Source organism: Struthio camelus, chromosome 18 (genome assembly GCF_040807025.1).
Source record: "Struthio camelus isolate bStrCam1 chromosome 18, bStrCam1.hap1, whole genome shotgun sequence".
Classification (NCBI taxonomy): domain Eukaryota; kingdom Metazoa; phylum Chordata; class Aves; order Struthioniformes; family Struthionidae; genus Struthio; species Struthio camelus.
In genome coordinates this window covers 17,312,976-17,319,611 of record NC_090959.1, presented here as the reverse complement: position 1 = coordinate 17,319,611, position 6,636 = coordinate 17,312,976, and positions in this window count along the sequence as shown.

The following is a 6,636-nucleotide window of genomic DNA, read 5'->3' as shown; positions in this document are numbered from 1 at the left end:
TTCCCCTGCACATGGCTATTATGTACCAGCTATGTGGGTATTAATTCTCTCACTGCCATTTGTTGAAGCTAGCACCTCTGCTGGGTCAAACTCAAATTGCTTAAATCCATTCTTTGATACTGCCCATGTCCTTGGACAGCTTTAGCAGTATAAAGTCTTGGTGTGGAGATTATAAATGTGAAATGACTCTGCTTGTGAGGGCAGGGCTGTTATTATCCAGCTCTTCAGGAATAAACTGACCAGCTCGTTTTGGGGAGGATGAGTTAGGGGAATGTACTGCAGGGACAGCATGGATATCCTAACTGCCAAATTGAAAGTCTTCAGGGCTTGGGCAGTGGGAACATGATGTGCGCTTGCTCTGCCGTTCCCTGAGACATAAAAAAAAAAAAAAAAGTCACTTGGAGCGAGGCAGCCTCTGATACAGCTGCACCGCCCCGGCGTCAGAGTTGGCATAAACGTTGACAGCACTGTATGCATAGGCACCCCTCTGTGAGATGCATCCTAGCAGGTGTACAGAAACGTGTGCGAAAGAGTCCAAAAAAGGCAGACCTGCTTGGCTTGGACTGCTAAGACTGGCAGAGGAAAAATCATTTTTATTGATATTTCTGAGAATTTGAGACTCCTCTTCGTGTTCTTTGCCTGCACAATTTCCCCTCTTGGTAAGAAGCTGAAAATCCAGAGCTTAAGCGATGAAAATCTGTGGTTCTTCCGGAGGGCAGACGCAACATTTTCATCGCAGCAGGAATCAGGCTAAGAGGATATTTGTAACCCGTGTATCTGTCTGTATGACAGTAATGATGACATGGTGAAGTCAGTTTAGAGGAGTGTCATTGCTCTGTCCTTAATTTTCCTTGCACAACTGATGGTGATTTAATAAATGAGGCACAGCCAAGACCTTTCACTCCTTTTACGCTAATCAAGCAATCATAACCACTTCATGCTTTGGTTTCAAATACCTCATTTGCATGTGGCTGACCTTGACTTTTCTCCATGCACTGGAAGATGAGGAAATGGAAAACGCAGAGGCTATGGGTGAGAGGCTATGGGTCATGCTTTGTGGATGAAGCATGAAACAGTGGCTGGTGAAGGCCTGTGCACAGGAGGTGCTGTGAGCATCTTTGAGCACCATGTGCCGTACCATGAAAGACAATGATAAATGGATCAAGCAGGAGATAAAAGGTGGGGGGAAACTGGTTTAGCTACTGTTGAATATGTGAAGAAAAAATTTTTAGAAATGTCAGGCTGTCATTAACAGCACTACAAGTCCCCAGCTCTTTCAATAATGAGCTACGTAGCGAACGTTAGTGATGATATAAAAAGGCCTTAAGTGAGTGGGGGCTTTTAGTGAATGGTTGGGTGAAACAAAGGAATACTAATTCCTTGCAGAACTTTTATTCTAATTTAAGCAACATCCTTTTTTGAGGCGATAGCTCCATTGCATATACTGAAATATCTTCTCCATTAGCTCCTGCAGAAACTGGATAATGCTCTCATTGAAGTTAACTTTAATCCAGTATGTATCTGCATAGTCATAAGTGAAATGGGAGCCATCAAACTGTTGTAGGAGTAAGGATGGTGCTTAGGGCCTGTATAAATAGTTCTAGTAAGAAAAATAATTTGGGAACGGATGGGCTGTGAGTTTCAGCAGAGCAATGACAGTTTATGTCAGCTTAGGGGAACGTTTAGCTAGACTAAGCTAACGATCTGTCTTTGTTGCAAGCTGAGCTTTAAAACAGACACCTGCTAAACAGGACTTAGTAGACCTGCGTCCAAACAGACATGTAGATCCACGTTTTACTTCAGGTTTGAGAGAACTCAGGGCTCAATCAGGAATTTTATGGCCTTGGGCTTGGGTCTTGGGCTGCTGTAAAATGAATGCAGAGTTTATAATTTCCAGAGGTTTCCTAAGGGCTCCAACTAAGAGAAGACTGACTGAATTTTGGGGGCAGAAGCTCAGTGCAGAACACTTTAAAGTACTGTTGGACTGTCTACTAGCTAAACCTGAGAAAGCCCCAGTGCCTGCATTAAAACACCTTTTGCAGAGGAGTTCATTTCAAATACCAGTCTGTCAACCTGACATGTTCTTGGAGAAGGAATAAACTTTACAAGGCACATTTCAAAGGGTTTTACTGGCTGGCTCCACAGCTGTGAGAACATTAATAAACTGAAATGGCTATTCACTGTGCAGTAGCCACCAAGCAATTATGTTTTGTCTGTAGGCAGCCTAATGAAACCAGCAGTTAATGACCTAATGAGAAGAATTTAAAGCAGCCCGCTGCTCCTCTGAGACATCAGGTTTCTGTCGCTGCTTATCCTGCAATGTGTGTTTTTCAGAGAAGTTTAGTGCTGGCTGATGTACAGATAAAAACTGCCTTATTTTGTGCGTGTGATGATGCACATTTTCTGCTGTTGACGTTCACGCCTGGCAGTGCGACACAGCCGGGATTCAGTCTCAGTCTGTCCCAAAACAGTTGTGACCTGAAAATTCCCTTTTTTCAGGGAGTCTCACAGGGCAGACTACCCTGTCCAGGAAGGTGGAGCCCCTGTGCTTGTACAACCCACCCTCCTGTAACACCTCTCCATAAATCCCTTATTGCAGGCTGCATGTTGGATGGGCTATCAGAGAGGTCCTTTAATGAGAGCACTATTTGGGAGTGGGAACAAAAGTCCTTTATGCAACCTCCTCTGTGAAAAGAGAGTAGGCTTAAATTGCTTCTCGGAAGCAACATGTTGGTGATGGAGACACTTTTTTTCTAATTGATCTATGATAGACTATCCTTTCCTCCTCAGCTCCAGAGGGAAATGCAAAGACGAATGTCTTTCACCTCAGTGCCCAACTCAAGGGAAGAAGATCTTACTGCCTGACCACCTGGCAGCCTGCTGTGCCCTGGCTGTTCCCCAAAGGGCTCTTTGCAAAGTGCCCACCTCCTTTTTTGTGCTGTGGAGGAACCAGAGCCTCTTTTGTTTTGTAAAAGGCAGCCTGAAGGGTCACTCTGCTAACAAGTAACCTTGTACAATCCTTCTCCGGCTCATCAGCGAGGACAGGATAAAGTCATTAGCCATCTGCACAGCAGTAATTAAGCAGCGCATCCTGGCAGCTTGCCATCGTGCAGGCAGCCGAGCGAAAGGGCCAGGGTGGCCCCGCTGCAGGCTGGTTCTCCCCTGCCTGCAGCTTGTGCCTGGGAAGGGCACTGGGGGCCAATGCTGATTTTCTTCCCTGCCATGGCTTGATGGAGCGCTGGAAAAGGGGGTCTGAGCATGAAAAGCTAACAGGCATCCCCTCAGGTGCTGGCATTACCCTCATTTCTCCGAGCCGCTCCAATACAGAAACTCCCAGCTGAGCTGAGAGAGCAGCAAGCACACACAGAGAAGATGCTGGGGGTAAGGGGAGATGGGAACGTGTGTATGTATACCCATGCATACGTTTGTCTGCAAGTATCTACCAGTGCTGGGAGTACTGTGGTTCTTGCTTTTCACAGTAAGAGAGTCTATGGGCCAAAATCCGAATGAGGGGATGCTAATTTCAGCTATATCCAACCTGTGCAGCACTTCAGCCCCAGACCCTGGTCGCTCTGAGAGGGCATGGCCAGCCCACTGCTTTGCTCTGACCCAGCTCCTGCAAGTCACGGCTGCATGCACGATACCGCCTCTGATCCTAACAGGTAAACAAATCGGTGTTTAAGAATAGATGCAACCAGCAATTTTGCCATCCCTTTTGAGCCAGGCATAATCAGAAGTTGAGGAAACATGGCCATGCTGCAACAAACTGGGCATGTAGGCTGCAGCTCCTGCAGGAGTGCTTGCCCTGTCTTATCCTCCTTGCAAAGGAGTCCAAGCTGAACTGGGCATGTGAGACCATGGGGATATCTCAGATTTTCTGTTGTCTCTATCTTACTCAGTTGCTGGTTCCTACAGCCCTGAAGCTGTGGCCTGGCATCCTTTTCTGTCCCAGGTCAATGGGGATATCATACCACCTGTATGAATGTCTAAGCTGTATTGAAAAACTTGGGATCAAAGATGCTCTGAAAGTTACTGCTTCAGTTATAATTGTAGGTTGCTTTCGGTACTGTTTTCTGCTAAGAGTCAATATATTGCCTTTCAGTGTCTTTGAATGATCTGTTATTCTTTTGATAAATAATGAACAGCAGCATCTATTTTGCCTTCATTATACAAATTATTATATGGTGTCTAGCCTTTTTAGCTTCATTCTTCTCCAAGTCTTACCTGCCACAGTCTCTTCCACATGCTTTTAATTATTTCCATTGATTATCACTGCACTTTTCAGTTGTGCCACCCACGTCCTTGAGCCAGGTGTCTGTGACTCACTGCACCATGTGCTAGTCATCAAGTGAGCCTAGCAAATAGCATTAGGATGTATTCAGCCACATTTTCTCTTGCTCCCTCTGTGTACTTGCTAACGTTTTATTATGAACACTCTTGCTTCCTGAGCCCTCCCTCATGGCTTGATCCTTTTTCCTGAATAATCCTAGTTAAGTTAGGACTTAATCCCCTTGCAGCTCTGAGATCTGGGGAAGAGAGTGCTTTGGAAAAACCCCGATTGCATTCTACTCATCTCATTCTGTCCTTGATCAAAATATTAGGCCTTCATAGATCATTTTGCATGCTCAGGCATGCTGGCATAATGTCCTAAGGAAGGTTTCAAAAGATTTTCTGGTGCAAGAATGCTTGATGGTGGTGAGAGTTGCCTGAGTTGTGAAACCTGCTGAAAAAAGCTTCTTCCCTTCCAGGTGACAATTTCACCAGCAGTTTATTAGCTTTTAGAACTTGTTTACTTCTGTATATTTTTCAAAGGGAATTTCAATGAATCCCTATTTTGTGTTTCAGAAGGGAATGGTGGTTTTTCACCATCATCTACATGCAATTCAATTAGCTAACAGCCTTTGGTAATTAACCATAACATATTTCACAAGAATAGAATAACAGAAGGAAAAATTAAGTAGTGACAATTCTCTGGGTGAGAGTCTTGAGTTAGTTTGCACCCGTCCTTTCCTAGGCGCAGGCTCCAACGCAGCCCCACGGCTCACCGCCATGTCCTTTAAACTCTCTGGCACCCAGCATCTCGAAATGCTGGAAAAAAAGAACATCCTGTCCCTGTGCTTCAGGTTCACATGCATAAAAGCCTGTCCTTTGGTGTCATGTGCAGCAACTGATTTTTAGAGGGTGGATTTACCCCTCAGGTGTTGGGCTTACAACATCCTTAAAATCTAGAGTTGATCTCATGTTACCTATCAGGGACTGATCATCTAACCTTTCTTTGAGCTAGGTGAACATGCTATTGCGCGGCTAAATTGTGCACGTTAGTACTAACTTCGTGGGGCTTCACCCCCACGATTACAAACACGAGTGGATGTTTGCATATACCGTTGGTCTCTATCACTGGAAGAGATGTGCTCAAAGCATTGGGTGCCCCGATAGGTATCTATTTGTGTGTTTTCCTCAAAAATCCGGGCTCCGTTGTTGGATGAGGTATGTGAGACTCATTTCTTTGGAAGGATGGGAGAAACAGCTGATGCTCCCTCTGACGGGCCTCCCTACCTAGCAGTCTGGCACAAACAGGCTTCTAAAGAGCTTTATAATTTGCCCTTATTATGTTCTGCGTGCTCTTTAACGAAAGAATTTTTAATGAAAGACCCTTTCTGTGCTGTAATTGAGCTCTTAATCTTATCTGAAAAGCAGAGCACAATGCCTTCAGAAATGGTGGTCTAAGAGTGTATTTGCATTTCCTGCGCCATGATGTCATTCACAGGAGCAGTGCTCTCTTTATTTAAGAGCAGACAATAAACAGATTTCTTTGAGTCACAGATGTATCAGCAATGCATGTGGAGTGGGTTTGAGAAGCAAAGCATCACTTCCAAATTGAGCAAGCAAGACCTCCCCTGGTCCTGAAAAGCAAGGCGTGAGCTCTCTGTTAGCGAGTGCGTCAGTCCTCCTTCGGCTTGGGGCTCAACAAATGGCACATGAAAACGACAGCTGTCAGCAAAATGAGTTAATCTGGGCAGGTAAAAGATAGCAGGAGACAGAAATGGGGACTCTGAAACAACAGGTTGCTGAAATAATTGCGAGAAAGGCACCATGTTCAGTGAAAATCTCTCCTCCATCCTGAATCTTCAAAAAACATCTTACAAAAAATGCACAAGAACATCCTGCTTTTGAACAATTTAACTACCTAAAAAAACTTTTGCAGTCAGAATTATGAGTTAAGAAAGTTTAAAGAAGAAGGTTTAGCATGGGATTTTTCGTAGTCATTCTAGAAGATTTTTTTAACTGGCCATTTGGCTGGTGGGAGGCCGAGAGTCCTCACCCCAGGTTGATGAAGTCCCATTGATTTGAACAATGATGGACACTACCAGAACCTAGTGACTGACTGGCTGAAAACTCCCTCCCAAAATGTGGCTGTGGCTACGTGAAGCACTTAGCACCACAAAATACTTGAAGCGTGGTGGTGATCCACAGATGTCACTCTGAAATCAATGGGCCTTGGATGGGCAGTGCAAATACTGAACAGCTTTACTGCCTGCTTGGTGCAGATGGTCATGAGTGGCAGACGCGTGGGATGAATTGTTTGTTTGTTTGGGTGCAAAAAATCCTGCATTGCTGCTGCTCTGGTCTGCAGAG